General features: G+C 37.6%; 1 long non-coding RNA gene across 1 annotated transcript in view; it reads left to right on the top strand.

Moving 5' to 3' along the window:
- LOC129887239 (uncharacterized) overlaps nt 1-19491 on the top strand; it is a 58817-nt gene extending 39326 nt beyond the window's left edge. The window contains exon 5 of the long non-coding RNA XR_008766356.1: nt 19034-19491. This is a non-coding gene — a long non-coding RNA (uncharacterized LOC129887239). The remainder of the gene's footprint in view (nt 1-19033) is intronic.
- The last annotated feature ends 2650 nt before the right edge of the window (nt 19492-22141 follow it).

The following is a 22141-nucleotide window of genomic DNA, read 5'->3' as shown; positions in this document are numbered from 1 at the left end:
TTCTGATTGCATGAATTATGTGGCATTATTTTGATGCATGTTTGTGATCCCTGAAGCCCCAACTGATATAAGCCCTAATGACATCTAAAGGGATACCTCGGATAATTACTCCCCCAGTCTTCAGGTACGGCTCACTTGACTATTTCATCGAGTCTTAGATAATGACTTAGTTGCATATGGTTTCTCACTACTCTACTCGTGCATACTGTAACCCATCCTTCCTCGAGTCCCATGATGGGCCGGGATATGTTATCGTGCACAGTGTTACTACTTCTTTTACCGCGTCCCGGGACGGATGTGTATAGTTCCATGCACAAGGAGACGATGCCGTACGTGAGGTTTGATATATGTTATATGTTATGATTATATGATTATTCACCGAGTCCCGGGCCGGCAGTAATATGATAGTATATGTGGTGAAATAAGGAAGGAACACTGAGTCCCTCCTTAGAGGGCCGGGTACATATGTATATTATGATGGTACGCTATAGACGTACACCACTCCATTCACCGAGTCCCTCATTAAAGGGCCGGATACTTTATGTAGGCATGCATATGAGATTAAAGCAATACATTGTGACCCTGAGCCCCACAGTGAACCGGGTGTGATACGATGATATACATGATAAGATGATACCGTATACGATGGTATGATACCATATACGATGATATGATGAAATGAAATGCATTATGATACGATGATATGTGATTATGAAGTAATGATGATGCTACCGAGTTCACTAGAGGGCCGGGCACAGTATATGATGGTGTATAGGATTACGTGTCCTAAGGTGCAGGTACAGTAATTTGTTAATAGTTATACTTATCCCCTGCATCCCTATTTCAGTTATGATCTCAGTTACGATGTGTTATGCTTTACATACTTAGTACATATATCGTACTGACCTGCCTTTTCTCGGGGGGCTGCGTTTTATGCCCGCAGGTACAGATGTTTATTCTGGAGATCCATCAGCATAGGAGTTCCTCTCAGCTGTGTCGGAAGTGCTTCACTGTTCTGAAGCCTAAATTTTGATGCTGGTCACTTAATGTATATATTTGTATATTCAGGGGTACGGCGGGGGCCTTGTTCCACCATATGTTGTTGTTACTATTCTTAGAGGTCTGTAGACATATGTATATGTGGGTTGTTTGTAAGTTAGTTTCGATGATGCCTATTCGATATGTTGTGAATGTTTTTGTTATAGCAGCCTTGTCGGCTCGCGTGCCCTTTCATGATATGATACAAATGAAAGAGGCTACATGTACATGAAAAAGTTTTAAACTATTGGGGTTTTCGTATATAGTATCACATCACACACGGTTCAACTTAGGTGTAGGTGATAAATACGCATAAGAGGGTCCAGGTCGGACCCCAGTTGCGGCCTATGGGCTTGGGTCGTGACATGAACCGTGTGTGATGTGATACTATACACAAACTCCAATAGGTCAAAAAAAAATTCATAAACTTGTAGACTCATTCACCTGTATTAAAACAAGAAAGGGCATGCGAGCCAATGAGGCTGCCATACCACGAAAATATTTGCAATACATCGTATGAGCACAATTGAAACAAACTTACAAATAACCCATATACACATGTCTACAGACCTATAAGAGTAATAACTACATCATATGGCAGGACAGGGCCCCCGTTGTACCCCTAAATAAATAAATATGTACATTAAATGACCAGTATCAAAAATTAGGCTCCAGAACAGTGGAGCACTTCCAACATAGCTAAGAAGAAATCCTAAGTTGACGGATCTCCAAAATAAACATCTGTACATGCGGGCATAAAACACAGCCCCCCAAGAAAAGGGGGGTCAGTATGATATATGTACTGAGTATGTAAAGCATAACACATCATAACTGAGACCATAACTAAAATAGGTATGCAGGGGACAAGTATAATAATTAACAAATTACTGTACCTGCCTCTTAGGACACGTAATCATATATATCATCATATACTGTGCCCGACCCTCTAATGAAATCAGTGTCATAATCATTTCATCATATTCACATGTCATCATATCATCATGTATTTTACCTTATCATATCATTGTATACAGCATCATATCATCGTATATGATATAATCTTATTGTGTATGTCATCGTATTACATCCGATTCATTATGGGGCTCGGGGTCACAAATGTATCACTCTAATCTCATATGCATGCTTACATAAAGTATTTGGACCTTTAGTGAGGGACTTGGTGAATGGAGTGGTGTACGTCTATAGCGTACCATCATAATATATATACCATACCCGGCCCTCTAGGAAGGGACTCGGTGAATGGAGTGGTGTACGTCTATAGCGTACCATCATAATATACATACCGTACCCGGCCTTTTAGGGAGGGACTCAGTGTTCTTTCCTTATTTTGCCACATATACTATCATATTATAGTCGGCCTACGACTCAGTGAATAACCGTATCATCATAACATATATCATACCTCACGTACGGAATCATCTCCTCGTGCGTGGAACTATACACCTCTGGCTCGGGATGCGGTGAAAAAAGTAGTAAAGATGCACCCCACATAATATACAGACCATCGTGGGATGCGAAGAAAGAAGGGTTACAGCATGCACGAGTAGAGTAGTGAGAAACTATATGCAACTAAGTCACCCTTTGAGACTCAATGAAACAGTCAAGTGAACCTAAAGACCAAGAAGGTAATTATCCGAAGTTCCCTTTAGATGTCATTAGGGATTACATTAATTGGGGCCTCAGTAATTACAAACATGCATCAAGACAATACCACATAGCTCATGCAAATAAAGACCCAACTTATGCAGTCAGAAGCAATTATCACCGTAGAGCCTTTAGGAAGAGGAGCTGGCATCTCCACTTACCATTCACTATATAGAAGGCTCGAGAATAGTAGTTTGACTACTTTCAGACTCTTAATGTTTAGAAGTGACTACACATCACACGTTATACTCAGAGCTCATAATTGGAATTACCTCTAAACCCATATCATCTATCATTTCACTTAAAATTAAGCCATTCCAAAGGAAAGAAGAGATAGGCTTTACATGTACTACTTTTCATCACATAGAAGACTTAAAGGTAACAACTCAGCTATTGCAGGAGTTCTAACATCAAGAAGTGTACAAGACTTATGAATTATACTTGGAGTTTTATGAGTGGAATTATCCCCACATTTCATATAAAAATCATTCATAACTTATACCTAAGACATGCCAAAAGAAAAAGAAGGATAGCTCTACATACCTGTTATGGGTTAGTCGCATCCAGACTCGCTTCGATACTTCATTAACCTATTTAACACGAAATTAATACTAAGGTTAGTGACTTTCGACTTTCCCATTCCTAAATCCACAAGTAAGAACCCATAGTAATCAATTCCTTACTCGCCTTCCTCGACTAGTCTGGACTAGTCTTTTAGTTAGTTACGGAGTTAGTAAAAATCGGGCTGCACCTCCCTTATAACGTGCCCTATCCGAATTTCCAATTAGATCCTTAAATACTACAGCCAACTAACAAAAACAACCTGCAGATCATATACAAATAAAACATGGCAACATTACACCACATAAGCTCCACACAACTTGCTTAACATTACGATACCAAAATAGGGTTTTTAGTCGCTATTTCATAAAACCTTTAACCGTACGAAGCGGGAGATCATATGGCTGAAACCAGAATCTCCCACACCTATTTTATAATTCATTTAGTCCCTGCAACACACAACCACACACCTGCATCATCCCCCACATGCACAATGCTTTATTTCGACTACAATTTAACTATAGCAATTCCAATTTAGTTCATTTCGAACGTCGAGCATTTCTACAACATTCTTACACTTATAGAAACATAAAAGGTGTTTAATACACCCTATAAAAACACCAAAAACTTCAAATTGAAAGGAAATACCTTACCTTTCCCAAAATTGGCCAAAACCCGCCTCGGAAAACCTCTTGATGTGCTGAAATGGAGTGGACTGTTTTTTGTCCGTTTGGTGCTGATCCAAACCTTAGGTTTACATTATTAACACCATAATAACATGTACAAACCCTTAAAAAATGTGTGAGAATAGAATGAATCCATAGCTTATCAAACGGCTTCCCAAACTTTCTGAAAATTAACTACGGAACCTCCTTGACGCGGCTGAAATGTTGTGGCTGCTTGTTACTTGTTTTTTCTGCCCCAAATAGGTAATTTACATTATTAAAAACCTCCAATTGATAGAATAATACCTTATATAATTAATTTACAGAGCAAAATCGGAATGTACCTTTTGTTTCTCCCTAAGCCATCACCCTTTTCCTTTAGCTTTTAGGGTTTCTTTTCCTTTGCTTTTGCTGTAGATTTTTGGATAGGAACTGAAGTATAAGTCCCTATATATATATATATATATATAAGTGGTCTTAGGAGGTGACACGTGTCATCCTCATAGGGTGACACGTGTCTAGACCCTATTGGGCCACAGATTTATGCCATCAAGAAGGGGCTGCTACATGTCCTTGGTGGGTCCCATCCCCAAGTAGGTGGGTCCCACCCCCAAGTAGGTGGGTCACCTACTTGACCCTAAGTAAGTGGGTCACCTTCTTGCTTGAGGTGCTGCCACGTGTCGCTCCTCCATTGGCTATCATGTGTTATCTTCTCCTCTTCCTCGTGGGTTCATAATCTCGTCCTATATTAAGAGCCCATGTAATCCTTGCTATGCAAGCTTGGTGTGTACTCAACTAGTTTAAGTATGTAAGACTACTAAATTAGTAGCTTACGTATGTAAATTGAGTCCTACGACTCATTACTTGGCCTCCGACTCCTTTCGACTTCTCTTGACCCTCTTTCCAACCTTCCCTACTATGGGGTATCCCATTCTCCCTTTCTTAGATTTTTTTGATAGTGTCGTAGCTTATGTGGATCACATGATAACTTCTAAGAACTTAAAGGACATTCTGAGCTCAAAAGTGTAGGGTGTAACATCCTTCCCCCTTTAGAATATTCGCCCTCGAATGTTAATAAATCTTATGAGGTCTTACCAGGACTTTGGGAATTCTCTATACTAGTTTTCATCCATAGCCCTTTTACTCACTGACACCATTGATTTAGGAGTTTAGATTACCTATAGATGTAGGGAACCCATACGAATATTTCTTCTCCATCTTTATCTCATTACCTGCTTTGATGGGAGCCACATCCTTAGTTTGCAACCTTCTAATTTCCGACCCATGATGGCGATAGGTTGCTCCTTGTAGGATAACTCCATGTTACATGGACCTCCTCCACGGGAAATATTCTGGGAGGGTCATTTATATACTTGTGGAGCATTAAACTGTGAAAAATTAGATGTATTGCTTCTAAATTCGCTGGTAGGTCCAACTCATAGGTAGTTCTGCTTATCTTACAACTGATTTGATAAAGTCCAATGTATCTTGGGCTAATTTTCCCTTTCTGGCCGCATCTCATTACTCCTTTCATTGGTGAGGCTTTTAAGAACTCCCACTCACCTACTTCAAACTCTATGGGTCGACGTCAATTATCTGCGTATGACTTTTGTCGACTCTGGGCTGTTAATAGTTTTTCCTGAATAAGCTTTACTTTATCAATAATTTAGTGGATCACATCTGGGCCTATCTATTTCTAAGTCGGAATTTCTATCTCCTGTAATTGGTCATTTGACTTCTAATATCTGATCTTGTTCTAGCTATTTCACAATTTCTCTTATGCCAACTTGTAATACTCTAGGTATATTCCACTATGCCTTTACTCAGATTTTCTTTCTAATTCTCTTACCCTGCATCATATCACAATCCTTACACGAGTATGCGTAGGTGCTTAGTCAATTTTGAAGATGCCCTAGCATCGCTATACTAGTCTCTTACCTTTTTTAGTCGAGGTCAGGGATCCACTATGGCTTTTGTCCTTAATACCGATTATAGCTTAATAGTTCTGCCTCGAATCAACTTATACTTTTATTTAATAGATTCTAATTATGGCACTCACATTGCTATTACCGACTTCATTTTATTGAGTAATCACTTGATCTTACTCTTAGTATGCCAATGTTCGTAAGCCATATAACTATTCTTGTGCAATTTGCACGAAGTGCATTCCATTTAAGTCATAGTCTTTCCTACTCTTGGCTTACTCTATTCTATATGTGTTATTGTACTAGCACGCACTTACAGTCTCTTTTGTCATACTTGTTTTGCTTCCTTCACTTACTCTTAAGTCCTCTCGTATTCCAATATAGGAGAGATTTCGTATCCTTTCTCTTTTGCTACTTGTATATCACAATGTCAGTAGCCAGTAACTCTGTTACCAACATCCTAACCTTTAGTCAAGTGTAGCCTGGCTATTCCTTATAATATCTTTAAGTTCTCATTGTGATTCTTTTGTCGTATTCATCCCTTTTGTATGCACTCATTCTTTGATGTCATACTATTCAAGGTCCTTACTAATAATTCTCAACATTGTCTCTGGTATCATGGCTTTTATCCGTTCATTGTTGGATTTTAACTCTTGTTAACTCGTGTCATTATGGGATCTCACCTAAAACCACTTCCCCTCTTTAGGGTGTACCCATGTCACTATTTGTTTGTGTTCTACCTTACGCCCCTATTTCAAATTTTCAAACGCGTATGATTCTTTCCCAACACATTTAGTATACTGTACCATATCTATGCCTTCCTTTATATCATCCATACCTTTGGTTTCCCATGTACGACATCTCAACATAATCGTGAGGTGCTATTCCAATTTAATTGTTGGTATTTGAGTCATGTAGCAATTTATTCAAAGCCACCTCCTATTTTTCCCCACCAGTGACTAGCTAGCGGTCATAATCATTTCGACTTCTCCATTCAAAAGTACTTGTACTCCAGTGACCCGTGCTCCTAGCTCTGCTATGATACTATCTTCACCCCAATGGGTACCACGTGTTTCTCTTAATAGACTCACAACGCATCAGCACCTTGAGGGGTCTTTATATTTTCTACGGCGGAACCACATATCCACAATACTTCTTTACACCAACAATGCCATACAAGGATAATGTATGTATATATATATATCCATGTAATCTCATATCACAGCCACAATGCTTCACAAGCCCAATATATACATATGTTCACAGCATCTCATATCCCAGCAGCACAGGGCTTCCTAGGGGGTCACCCATCCTTGTGTTATTTTCGCCCAAGCACGCTTAACTTTGGAGTTCTAATGGGATTCGGTGTGTTAGTGCTGATATGATCGCATCCTGCCCCGTAGGGCGCATAGCTACCAACAAAGATGATGACCCAGTAGCTGATCCGGTAGGCCAAGCTGCACTGCTCAATGTACCCTTATATTCTTATTACACGGACCACATTCTATCTTTAGCCACTTTCTTACTAGGCTTTACTTATTTTCATAATGATCCTCGTTATATTCACATCATATCCTGTTCGTATTCTACCCCATCGTATAACATTTCTCAACCTTTTTCACAATTTTTATTATGGGTTACTTACCCTTCTTAGTTAGTCTTATCCTTAATGTCTCACCAGCTGTCTTATTAATACTTCATATCTGTCACAATTCTATTTCCCTTGTACCCTTATCTTAATCATATTGTTACTTTTCTTAATTATAGCTCGTCACAGTTTATTCTTGTGTATCAATTCCGTCGGTGCCTTAATATATCGTTCTATTCAGATCTATCAGTCTTTCCTAATTCATTTTCTTAGGGTTATAAGTCTTTTCCAAATTCGTTCTACCATACCAGTATTGACCTCCTAGTTTCTATTGCCATCAATTCAGCAATTAACTCATTTCTTAGGGTCAGCCACACTTGTAGTTTAATCAAATCTCATTGTTGTTGGGGGCACGACCTTTCAAGACATACTACAGCCATGTATCTCATTCTCTTCTTATTTCTAGGAAAATTTGGACAGAGTTTCCTCTGTATTTTTTACTACCTCAACACTTGCACACAGAAAATGCCAACATTGCCTTATAGGGCATGCATGTATATATTCAGATCATATCACATAGCAGCCACACGGGGCGCCCACAATTAATAATATGGAAATGGACTTACCTTGTATGTCCACTCGAACTGCACCTGTTACACTTTCTTGTATACTTTTCCTTTTACTTTTAACTTTATATGTCGATCGCATTTCAACACCTTACCCGACATATGTCTTTCGTGCCTTTGCTTACATGCGTACTTTGCAACTTCTGATATTGTAAGTTACTTGCTTCTATCGATGTGGTCCTCCTACTAAAATCACAGGTTAGTATGAGGAATTTCACTCCTTATGACTCAGCTCTATCGCACGATCTTAGATCTGAAAGAAAGTAACATCATAAATGTCCTGTAGTCTCCTGTCTATAGATGTGGTACATAACACACCGATAGATAAGACTCTACTAGACACAGTCTGTAGATACTCCAAGGACGAACTGCTCTGATACCACTTCTGTCATGACCCAACCCCGTAGGCAGCGACTGCGGTCCGACCTGGACCCCTTTGTGCGTATCTATCAGCTACACTTAAGTTGAACTGTGTGTGATGTGATACTATACACAAACTCCAATGCGTCAAAAACTTTTTTTCATAAACTTTTAGCCTCATTCACCTATATCATAACAGGAAAGGGCATGCGATCCGACGAGGCTTCCATACCACGAAAACATTTGCAATACATCGTATGAGCACAACTAAAACAAACTTATAAATAATCCACATACACATATCTACATACCTCTAAGAGTAATAACTACATCATATGGCAGGACAGGGCCCCCGTTGTACCCCTAAATAAATAAATATGTACATTAAATGACCAGTATCAAAAATTAGGCTCCAGAATAGTGGAGCACTTCCAACATAGCTGAGAGGAAATCCTAAGCTGACGGATCTCCAAAATGAATATCTGTACCTGCGGGCATGAAATGCAACCCCCCGAGAAAAGGGGGGTCAGTACGATATATGTACTGAGTATGTAAAGCATAACAAATCATAACTGAGACCATAACTGAAATAAGGATGCAGGGGATAAGTATAATAATTAACAAATTACTGTACCTGCACCTTAGGACACATAATCATATACATCATCATATACTGTGCCCGGCCCTCTAGTGAACTCGGTGTCATAATTATTTCATCATATTCACATGTCATCATATCATCATGTATTTTACTTCATCATATCATCGTATACGGCATCATATCATCATATAAGGTATAATCTTATCGTGTATGTCATCGTATTACATCTGGTTCATTACGGAGCTCGGGGTCACAAATGTATCACTCTAATCTCATATGCATGCTTAGATAAAGTATCTGGCCCTTTAGTGAGGGACTCGGTGAATGGAGTGGTGTACGTCTATAGCGTACCATCATAATATACATACCGTACCCAGCCCTCTAGGGAGGGACTCGGTGAATAGAGTGGTGTACGTCTATAGCATACCATCATAATATACATACCGTACCCGGCCCTCTAGGGAGGGACTCGGTGTTTCTTCCTTATTTCGCCACACATACTATCATATTACAGCCGGCCTGGGACTCGGTGAATAATCGTATCGTCATAACATATATCACACCTCACATACGGAATTGTCTCCTCGTGCGTGGAACTATACACCTCCGGTCAGGGACACGGTGAAAGAAATAGTAAAGCTGCGCCTGACATAATATCTAGACCATCGTGGGACGTGAAGAAAGAAGGGTTACAGTTAGGGCTGTACAGGGCAAACCGATAAACCGCACCAAATCGCCAAATCGAACCAAACCAAAAAAAATGACCAGTGGTTTGGTTTGACTTGATTTGGTGTTTGGAAAAAAACCCGACCATTATAGAGTTGGTTTGGTTTTAACTAAAAAATATAAAACCTAATCCAAATTGACCCGATTATAGATATACTACTTTTAAATTATGTTATACATAAAAATATTTATTAAAATGTAATTAATAAATATTTTTTAAAATTTTTTCATAATTTTTATTTTCTTTCTTCCATTTAGATTTGGAATTGAGAAACCTATCTAAATAATATATAAAAAAAGCTCATCTTATAAAGTCATATTATAAAGTTAAAACTTCAAACAGTGTTCTGACTCCATCTTATATATTGATATTTTGTACTAGAACTCTTTTTAAGAAGCACTGCTCTATGCTTTTTATTAGATACTATGAAAACCCCGAGAAATCCGAAAAACTCAAAAAACTTTAAAAAACCCGAAAAACTCAAAAAAAATTAATATCGAAAAACCCGACTTTTATTGGTTTAGTTTGGTTTATAGATTTAATAACTCGACATAAATGGTTTGGTTTGATTTGTAAAAAATCTGAACCAACCCGGTCCATGTACACCCCTAGTTACATTATGCACGAGTAGAGTAGTGAGAAACTATATGCAACTAAGTCACCTTTTGAGACTCAATGAAACAGTCAAGTGAACTGTCACCTAAAGACCAGGAAGGTAATTATCCGAAGTGCCCTTTAGATGTCATTAGGGATTACATTAATTGGGGCCTCAGTAATTACAGACATGCATCAAGACAATACCACATAGCTCATGCAAATAAAGACCCAACTTATGCAATCAGAAGCAATTATCACCATAGAGCCTTTAGGAAGAGGAGCTGGCATCTCCACTTACCATTCACAATATAGAAGGCTCGAGAATAGTAGTTTGACTACTTTCAGACTCTTAATGTTCAGAAGTGACTACAAGTCACGAGTTATACTCAGAGCTCATAATTGGAATTACCTCTAAAACCCATATCATATATCATTTCACTTAAAATTAAGCCATTCCAAAGGAAAGAAGAGATAGGCTTTACATGTACTACTTTTCATCACATAGAAGACTTAAAGGCAACAACTCAGCTATTGCAGGAGTTCTAACATCAAGAAGTGGACAAGACTTATGAATCATACTTGGAGTTTTATGAGTGGAATTATCCCCACATTTCATATACAAATCATTCATAACTTATACCTAAGACATGCCAAAAGAAAAGAAGGATAGCTCTACATACCTATTATGGGTTAAGTCGCATCCAGACTCGCTTCGGTACTCCTTTAACCTATTTAACATGAAAGTAATACTAAGGTTAGTGACTTTCGAATTTCCCATTCCTAAATCCACAAGTAATCACCCATAGGAATCAATTCCTTACTCGCCTTCCTCGACTAGTCTGGACTAGTCTTTTAGTTAGTTACGGAGTTAGTGAAAATCGGGCAGAACCTCCCCTATAACGTGCCCTATACAAATTTCTAATAAGATCACTAATAACTAAATCCAACCAAAAAAAATAAACTTCATCTCATATACAAATAAAACATGGCAACACTACACCACATAAGCTCCACACAACTTGCTTAACATTACGATACTAAAATAGGGTTTTTAATCGCTATTTGGTAAAACCTTTAACTGTACGAAGCGGGGGATCATGTGGCTGCAACCAGAAGCTACCACACCTATTTTATAATACCTTTAGTCCCTTCAACACACCAACACACACCTGCATCATCCCCCACATGCACAACGCCTTATTTCTACTATAATTTAACTATAGCGATTCCAATTTAGTTCATTTCGAACGTCGAGCATTTCTATGACATTATTACACTAAAAAAGCATAAAAGGTGTGTAATAAACCCTATAAAAACACCATAAACTTCAAATTGAAAGGAAAGACTTTACCTTTCCCGAAATTGGCCAAAACTCGCCAAAACCCACCTCGGAAAACCTCTTGATGTGCTGAAACGGAGTGGACTGTTTGTTGTCCATTTGATGCTGATACAAACCTTAGGTTTATATTATTAACACCCTCATAACATGTTCAAAACCTTAAAAAATGTGGGAGAATAGAATTAAGCCATAGCTTATCAAATGGCTTCCCAAACTTGCTGAAAATTAACTACGGAACCTCTTTGACGCGGCTGAAATGTTGTGGCTGCCTGTTACTTGTTTTTGCTGCCCCAAATAGGTAATTTACGTTATTAAAAACCTCCAATTGATAGAATAATACCTTATATAATTAATTTACAGAGCGAAATCGGAATGTACCTTTTTTTTCTCCCTAAGTCGTAACCCTTTTCCTTTAGCTTTTAGGGTTTCTTTTCCTTTGCTTTTGCTGCAGATTTTTGGATAGGAACTGAAGTATAAGTCCCTATATATATATATATATATAAGTGGTATTAGAAGGTGACACATGTCATCCCCATAGGGTGACACGTGTCCAGACCCTATTGGGCCACGGATCCATGCCATCAAAGAGGGGATGCTACCTGTCCTTGGTGGGGACCACCCCTAAGTAGGTGGGTCACCTACTTGACCCTAAGTAGGTGGGTCACCTACTTGCTTGAGGTTCTTCCACGTGTCACTTCTCCATTGGCTGCCATGTGTCGTCTTCTCTTCTTCCTCGTGGGTTTGTAATCTTATCCTATTTTAAGAGCCCATGTAATCCTTTCTACGCAAGTTTGGTGTGTACTCAACTAGTTTAAGTATGTAAGACTTCTAAATTAGTATCTTACATAGGTAAATTGAGTCCTACGACTCATTACTTAGCCTCTAACTCCTTTCAACTTCTCTTGATCCTATTTCCAACCTTCTCTAATATGGGGTATCCCGTTCTCCCTTTCTTAGATTTGTTTGATAGTGTCGTAGCTTATGCGGCTCACATGATAACTTCTAAGAACTTAAGGGACATTCCGAGCTCAAAAGTGTAGGGTGTAACATTCGGCCTCATCAATGTCATCAAATATAACTGCCTTATCTGTCTATTGCTTTGCATGCCCATCAATCTCAGGAGTTGCATCCTTTGTTTGCTCATTGCTTACAATAATAGTGTCAGAAAGTACCTTACCACTCCTTGTTTTCACTGCCATGCATTTCCCATCTTTTCTAGGATTTTGTACCATGTTGCTAGGTAAAGTACCAATCTTTCTTTAATTAAATGTTGCTAACAACTCGCCCATCGGATGCTCCAATCTCTTGATAGATATAGAGTATGAATCCACCAACTGAATGATATTAGTAATGTCATCTCGCATATCTCTAACTCTAAACTCAGTCGCCTCAACCTTCTTTAGGACCTTTGTCATTATGACTTATAGTTTAGAGTTCCCATTATTGTTTACGGCCCGATCTCTATCCATTAGTGGCATATAAACCCCACTTCTGTCATTTTTAAAGTTGTCCTTATTTTGCCAATTTCCTTGATCACGATTACTGGTTCACTTATAGTAGTTATCCCGCTGAAAGTTCCGACCTTGGTTTTTGGAGTTGTATGTCCAGAAACCCCTCTGATTATTCAGAAACTTGGCTTACTCCTCATAAGCAAACTTTGGTTCATTATATCAACTTCCAGTATCCTCAGCTTTTACCTTTTTAAGCCCTTCACCTAATAAATGCTTGGTTAACAGATCCATTTGCATCATCATGTGGGCCATGTCCTGATCACGCTCCTCTTCCTTTTACCTTTTCTCCGCTGAAATTTCAAATAGAAAGTCAAAACCTCTCTTATCACTATCTCTAGTATACCAGGCTCTATTATTCTTTGCAGCTAATCTAGAATTGTTCTGGCTTTCTGAAATGTCTTTTCCATGAATGAACCACCACAAGTTGCATCTATGACTGGCTTGGTCATAAAATTATAAGACCTGTAGAATACCTCCTTCAAGTTTTCATCAGTAAGGTTGTCATTTGGATACTGCTTTCACTTTTGCTTGCATCTCTCCCAAGTCTTGTCCATGAATGAACCACCACAAGCTGTATCTATGACTGGCTTGGTCACAAAATTGCAAGACCTATAGAATACCTACTTCAAGTTCTCATCGGTAAGGTTGTCATTTGGACACTACTTTAGTTTTTGCCTGAATCTCTCCCAAGTCTCATGCACTGTTTCAGTAGTTAGATGCTTGTGAGAACCAATCTCATCCTTGATTTACAGCTTCTTGGATGGTGGGAAAAACCTCTCCAGAAATGCTTCTCTCAACTCCTTCAGATGGTGATCGAGTTATGTGGAAGCTCATTCTACCATTTCAATGCCTCCCCAGATAGAGACAATGGAAACAAATGCAATCGTCTAGCTGATTGGCTAACCCCGGGATTTCATAGGACTTACTGATGGTGATAAAGTTCATCACATGTTGGTTAGAATCATCACTTACTTCTCCACTAAATGTTCCTTTTAAGTTCATTATTTGAATCATGGTACTAGTGATGGTGAAATTCACGCCTGGAGGTAGTGATGGGAGGAATATAGCTCCAGTAGCTCCTGAACCATTCGTATCAGCATCATCATCAACAAGAGCAAAGTTCACCGATTTCTGATCTCTACCTCACAAAGCTCTATTGAGTTTATCTCTGTTTTCAACACCATCCCTGGCTTGATTTTTAGCCAGCTCTCTCAGACTTAGCGCCTCACGCTCTTGCACATTCATCTTTCGAATTGACCTTTGCAGTTTAGGATCATAGGGAAGTAGTGGTTCACCCTTGCTTTGGATGTTTGGAATGCACTATCTGTTCCCTTCAAAAACACAAATAAGAAACAAAAAGTAAAATTAGGAAATAGAACTACAAATTGATTTAGTAACTAATAGATTATTTCAAAGTCGTATTCCCCGGCAACGGTGCCATTTTTTATAACGCTCAAGTATACCTCTTGAAAGAAATATAGATTACTGTTAGCAATATATTTACCCAACTATGAGTCGGGGTCGATCCCACAGAGAATAGGTTGAAACAAGTCTATTAGCAATCACTTTTTAGTTGTAGTTTTTACTTTCCAAAAATAAAAGTGCATAAAATAAAAGTGGGGGTTTTGGTTTTGATTGAATAACAATTAACAATGTAATGACAAGTAAAAGAGATTTAGTTTGTAAACAGCATGATTACGAGTCTTCTATTAAGTTATATATCATGGGGATCATAACCCTAGCCTAGTCTTTATATTGTTTACAAACTAAATCTTGTTTACTTGTCATTACATTATTAATTGTTCTTTAATCAAAACCAAAACCCCCCACTTTTATCTTATGTACTTTTATTTTTGAAAAGTAGAAACTACAAATGAAAAAGGATTGCTAATAGACTTGTTTCAACCTATTCCCTATGGGATCAACCCCAACTCATAGTTGGTAAAATATATTGCTAACGATTGTATATATTTCTTTCGAGAGATATACTTGAGCTTTATCATGGATGTGTTTACCGATCACAAAATTCTTCAATATGTATTCACCCAAAAGAACCTCAATCTAAGGCAAAGGAGGTGGCTTGAACTCCTCAAGGACTACGACATAAATGTGCATTATCACCCGAGTAAAGCCATTGTTGTCGTTGATTCACTTAGTAGGATTTGTATGGGGAGTGTGGCTCATGTTGATGAAGGTATGAGAGAGTTGGTAAAGGATGTTCACTGGTTAGCTGGATTAGGGGTAAAGTTGAGTGGTTCTGACGATGGTGGTGTGTTTGTTCATAATGGGTCCGGATCATCCTTGATGGTCGATGTTAAGTCAAAACAAGACCTTGACCCGATGTTAGTAGAGTTAAGAAGTTAGTGAAAAAAAAGAAAGTATAAGTCTTTTTACAAGGGGAAGATGGTGTACTTCTCTAACAAGTCGGTTATGTGTTCTGAACGTGGATGGCCTAAGGGGTTTGATCATGAAGGAGGCTTACAATTCTTTATATTCTATTCATCCTGGTTTGACTAAAATGCACCGAGACTTAAAGGATATTTATTTTTGGGGTGGCATGAAAAAGGACATAGAAAGGTTCGTAGCCGAATGTTCAAATTTCCAACAAGTTAAAGCCGAACACCAAAGGCTGGGTGGCCTAGCTCAAGACATTGAAATTCCCACTTGAAAGTGGGAGGATGTGAACATGAATTTTGTAGTAGGTTTGCCTCGTACTCATAAACATCATGACTCAATTTGGGTGATTGTTGATAGAATGATTAAGTCATCTCACTTTCTACCGATCAAGACTTCTTATAGCACCGAGGATTATGCTAAGTTGTATATTCAGGAATTGGTAATGTTGCATGGTGTGTCGTTGTCAATTATTTTGAATCGTGGTATCCAATTCACTTCTCATTTTTGGAAAACATTTCAAAGGGGCCTTGGTACCAAAGTGAAACTAAGTAACACATTCTATCCTTAAACCTATGGGCAAGCTGAGTGGAAAATTCAAACACTAAAGGATATGTTAAGGGATTGTGTGTTGGAGTTCAAAGGGAGTTGGTATAACTATCTACCACTTATTGAGTTCACATATAATAATAGCTACTACTCTAGTATTGAGATGGGTCCATTTGAGGCGTTGTATGGGAGGCGATGTAGGTCTCCGGTCAGTTGGTTCGAAGTGGGTGAGATAAAATTGTTGGGACCCTATTTGGTACTTGATGTTTTAGAGAAGGTGAGAGTCATTAGAGAAAGGTTGAAGATGGCACAAAGTCGCCAAAAGTCCTATTCCGATACAAAGAGAAGGGATCTGGAGTTTAATATGGATGATTGGGTATACTTGAAGGTTTCACCCATGACGGGTGAGGTTCGGTTAGGTAAGAAGGGGAAATTGAGCCCAAGGTATGCAGGGCCTTATAGAATCTTGAGACGTGTTTGCAAGATTTTTTATGAGTTGGAGTTGCCTTTGAAAATGGTCATAGTTCATCCAGTGTTCCATGTGTCTATGTTGAAGAAATGTGTAGATGATCCTAGTTCCATTTTGCCATTGGAAGTAGTGAATATTGAAGAAATATTGACCTATGAAGAGATCCCAATTTAAATTTTTGACCAGCAGGTTAAGAGTTTAAGGAACAAGGAAGTTGCATCCAACAAAGTCCTTTAGAGTAATCAACTAGTTGAAAGATCTACATGGAAAGCGGAAGCGGATATGATGAAGCGATATCCTCAGCTTTTTCCTTCTACTCAAGACTGAGGTACTAAGCTATTCCTGCTCGAATGTTTTAAGACTCCTATGTTTTAGATTTTTCCCAAGTCTTTCATATGCATGCATGTTCATGAAGTTAAATTTTTAAGGTCATGTTTTATGCTAAGTTTGAAGGTCTCATGTTCTATGTATTTCAAAGTATCATTGTATTCATGTTAGGTTGCTAGTCCTTATTCCATGTCCTTTCTATGCTAGTTAAATCTCATTCGAGGATGATTGTTCCCAAGGGAGAGATATTATAACACCTCGGAAGTTAGAAATTCCTAAAATGAGGAACAAAGGATGAAATCCCAAAAAATACTGATTTTGGCACCAAGTGATGACCACGAAGTCCATCACGGTCCGTATTCATCACCATGGCTCATGATGAGCCACCGTGGTGGTGGTTCTGAAACCCAATCCTACAGGGAAAAGACCATGCATCGTGGTGAGCACCACGGACCGTAGTGCCCTCCGTGGTGACCCATCCCCTAAGGCCCTCAGGAAACTTTCCAAGGCAGGGACCACAATTGACCACCACAGGCTGTGTAGACCTTCACAGACCGTAGTGGGTTCCATGATGGTCACTCTTACAGGCCTTTCTGCACCAAGTCCATGGTTCACAGACCGTGCTGACCTTCACGGACTGTCGTGGTCTCCATAAAGGAACTACTAAAAATTTTCCTGCAAAACTTAAGATTTCTCCTCTAAATCAGTTATCACAGAACACCACCACAGGCTTTGGTGATGATCACGGACCTTGATGGGTCCCCGGTGCAGCTTAGTTCGGCCAGTTTAAGAAGGGTATTTTGATCTTATTTCCTGTGTTTTATCATCAAAGTGAGGTCATTTTGGGGACTAAATCTAACCTATCTAAATAACCCTAAGCCTTTCCCAACTCATTTATTCTCCCTCAAGTCCTAAGACACAAAGACCTTCCTCCTCTCAAGGTCTTCTTCTTTACCAAGGAAAGCTCTAAGGTTTCATCACAAGTCTTCAAGTTCCCCCTTTCAAAGCTTGCATTAGGGCCTTGTTCCCCAAGGTATGTGGGTCTCATTCATGGGTTCTTCCACCCATAGAGCCCAAATATTTTTGCGAACCCAATAGCTCATTTTAAATTGTGGATTTTATGGGTTTTCATATTATGATTCCAAATGTATGGATTATTGAATATTTGAAGTTTATTTGTCTATATTAACCTATATTGATTCCTAATTCATGGAATGGTTGATTTATCAAGGTCCTATATGAAAGCATGAAAAGGGGTTTTAAGGTGTATTGGTAGGTTGTTTTAAAGATGTCTTAATTGATGAATTCCATTACTCTCATGCATGCTAGCATTGATTTAAATAATTTAAAAGTTGATTGAATAGAACCCACCTAGTTTTACTATGTCCTCAATGAAGTATTGAATTGAAAGCTTTAGACTCCAAATGAATGTTTATGAAAGCAATGTCTTGATCAAAGGAATTTTATGAAATGAAAGAATGATTGAATGATGATGAAAGGGCTTCATAGCCAAATAATGGATTCTATATGACAAGGACAATTCTCACATTTGAATCATCAAGTTTTAATGAGCTATTCTACCGAAGGATGTTTTGATGATCTAAAGCTATGTAAATGATTATGTTCATATGTTATATGAACTATTCTGTGGGATTGACCTAGCACCGAATGGGAAATTGAGGTGGGATTCGGTAAGGAAATCCTAGTAGCAACCCTTTGTCTTATTAACTATGTGCCAACATAGGAGCCCTTGTAGGCGTAGGCTAGTGGATACACAAATAGCCCTAAATATCAAAGAAATGAATGAATGAAGTTGACGGAGCTCTACTCAACAAGTAGTCTCCCCGTGCCAACGTAGGAGGTTATGTTGGACTTTATGTAATATATCGCATGGTCTTAAATATCGGTAGTAGCCATCTTCCCACAAAATGAACATTTCAAATGTTATTCATGTTGATTGCTCATACATGCATCTACTCATGTAATTTGACTTATAATGCTTTAACGTTTTTATTGAATTGCATGCCTACATATTTAGTAAATTCAAAGTACTAACGCATACTCCTTTGCCTACATGATATCACCATGTAGGGACCGGCATTCCTCCTCATTCTCCTCCACGTGGCTAGTGGAGATCGTTGAAGGATACTTTTGGGTGAGTTCCCATGTTTTGGGAACAATAGTCATTTGTCTTTCTAGCTTATTAAATGTTAAGACTTCTAGACATTATATTTTGCCTTTCGTTTTATATTGATTGAGGGTGAGCTAGGGATCTGTCTTAGCTCCTGCCAAGTCTATGATGTAGAGGTATTATTGGATATGTATAAGCAAGGTTTGACTAATTTGGTTCTCATTTAAATATTTTTCTTAGTCCCATTTTTTCTTTTTATTTTCGCTTATTGTTAAATGTCATTATCTATGAAAAGCTAAATGAATGCTAAGAGGCTTGGGTGAGGTAACTACGGGTGTCTCACTCATAGTGTCGCGTCTAAGACTTATGTTTGGGTCGTGACAGTTACAGATCTCGTGCTAGCAAGAAGAATAAGAGAAAAGCTCTAAAATCAAGTAACAAAGCTGAGATGTAGAATGTTAGGATCAAGCGCTTACCGTTATGCCAAAAGTTATAGCTGATAGCAAAGGTGCAATTTTATTTCTTAACTAAGTCCCATCACGCAAGCGTCATATTTGATCATGACTCTGACCCAGGTCACTCTAGCCCCTCGTGGCCCCTGCCATCAGCAAGGTTGGCATTACCCAACAATCCCTCTCCCAACACCTGCCTCATGCAGCATGTTATTCTTGGGAATCGAATCCATGACTTTGGCTCTGATACCACTTGCTAGGATCAAGCGCTTACCATTATGCCAAAAGTTATAACTGATAGCAAAGGCGCAATTTTATTTTTTAACTAAGTCCACCACGCAATAGGCATGTTCGATCACTCTGGCCACTCTAGCCCCTCGTGGGTCTTGTCATAGGCAAGATATTGGCATTACAATATAAAAATTAAATAAAAAGCTTCTAAATGAGCTTCTCTCTGTTTAGCGAATGCTCTTGATAAATTCTTTATTGTTATTAGCTTTTTTCATTTATTGTGGCAGAACTATTTGAGAAGATGAATGAAAAAGCCTCCAAATCAAGTAAAGCTACTCAGTTTATAAAAAACATGTTTTCTTCCTTCGAACATTTGCACACAAAAAATATTACATTCTCCAAATGTCGAACTTCGAAATTCTATTGTTGCTCTATCAATTTTGTATGCTAGAATTTGACTTGTACCGTTATCCACTTTAATCAAAGGGTCCAAGCAATAGCTTCTACATTCAGCCATTGTCAATCCCCAAGATTAGATTATGTGATATGCAGGTAAGACGATTTAGTTTCTCAATCATTTATTACTAACTTGATTTTAGTTTGTATTTGTTTTTGGTTTGTCTGTATGATAAATTTCTTTTATGATAATTTGAACTTTAGGCTGCTAGATCCATTTATCTATGTATCTTCTATTACACTCTACTTATTTAACATATGTGAAATAATATGTTTTAACAAGTTTGGAGGTATGCGATTCTGTTACAGGCCGTCTTTGATTATTCAATGGATGTTCGAACGGTGATGTCACACAGCCTTTTCCTAGCAGTTCTTGTAAAATCGTATATGTTCATGTCATTTGCTACTAAATAAAAGGTATGTGACACAATATCTTGAATTTTGCTACAATTATTGGGAAAAAAACTTTTTTTAACTGCAAATACTGACTTTCATTTCTCCTGTTAAGATAAAGCAAAGATATTTGTGTTTTGCCTTGAAAAGTTGGCTGGAAGAGAAGATTCTTTGTTCTATAGCAGAGGGATGTTGTAGTACATCGAACACATTTATGATTTTTATGATGAATTTATAGAATCCATCTGCTAATTGCTAATATGTAATGTGTTGTATGGTGACAAATTACCTCTAGTATATATAAGAGAAAATTTGAGGCTGAACCAGGCAGGTCTTCGTCGACGTGACTGCTTCAGCAAAGAAAAAAGAGTTTCTTTTGCTGTACTTTAAATTATTTATTGTATAAATTTTTTTCTAAATTATGAGATTGACGGTAGCTATTCCCTTTAGTTTTAAATTCATATCTTTTAGTTATAGTTTTATTACTTTAAATGTTGATAATATTTGTGTAAATTTTGTAACTATTTTGAGTAATGAGGCAGTGGAGTCCTTCGAAAATAGCTTTTCTATCTCAATAAGGTAGTGATAAGGTTTGCGTATATCCTACCCTCCACAGACCCCACTTGTGGACATCTCAATGGGCCTATTCACATCAAATCCGCCTAGAAAAAAGAATGAGATGATTTACTACTAGACAAATATTTATTATAATTTATTTTAAAATAAAATTTTAAAATCATTTAATAAATATCACTTAAAATTTATCAATATTAATAATATTTATAAGATATTTATTTTATACTTAATGAGATTTTTTGATATCATTTTATTAACACCAATAAAAACTATATTTGTAAATAAATATTGGACCCGCGGATAGCATAGATTTTTCGTAACTAGTATATATATAGTTTGTGAATTATTTTACATATAAAATATGTATTGAATACTTAATATAATGACAAACTGATAAAATTTGTGAATTATTCAATATACAGCTAGGTTGAATAGGTATATTCATATCAATTTGTCATAATTGATTTGCCACAACTAGGGATGATTAAATGGATAAATTTTATGATTATTCGCTCGATTAATTCATTTTAAATGGTAAGTTATTCAATTATTTAAAAGTAGATCAAATATGAATCAAGTCATATTATCCATCCTAAAATATTACTAACACATCTTTCTGGTACCCTATGTCAATAAAAGTAAAAGAAAGAAAATAGGGGCGAAAGAAAGGGGTACCTACCAATTGCACTCCTTTCTCGATAAAGTATTTAAGGGTGTAGAAACCTCTAAAAAATACATTTATTCATGGTGTGTTTGATATGAAAAAGAATAATTTAAAAATATTTTTTAATTTTCTCATTTTGATCAGCTTAAATATTTGAAGAAATATTTTCAAATTGACTTATTTCCTATAATATAAGAAAAATTACTTACATAAAGTAAGAAAAAAAAAATTTAAAACTTCCCTTAAATCAGGAAAATGTTTTTGAGCACTTTCCTTAAACTTCACTATATGAAACA

The sequence above is a fragment of the Solanum dulcamara genome, chromosome 1 (assembly GCF_947179165.1).
Source record: "Solanum dulcamara chromosome 1, daSolDulc1.2, whole genome shotgun sequence".
Taxonomy (NCBI): domain Eukaryota; kingdom Viridiplantae; phylum Streptophyta; class Magnoliopsida; order Solanales; family Solanaceae; genus Solanum; species Solanum dulcamara.
Note: the sequence above shows the minus strand (reverse complement) of the source record. Positions and strands in the feature narration are given on the sequence as shown.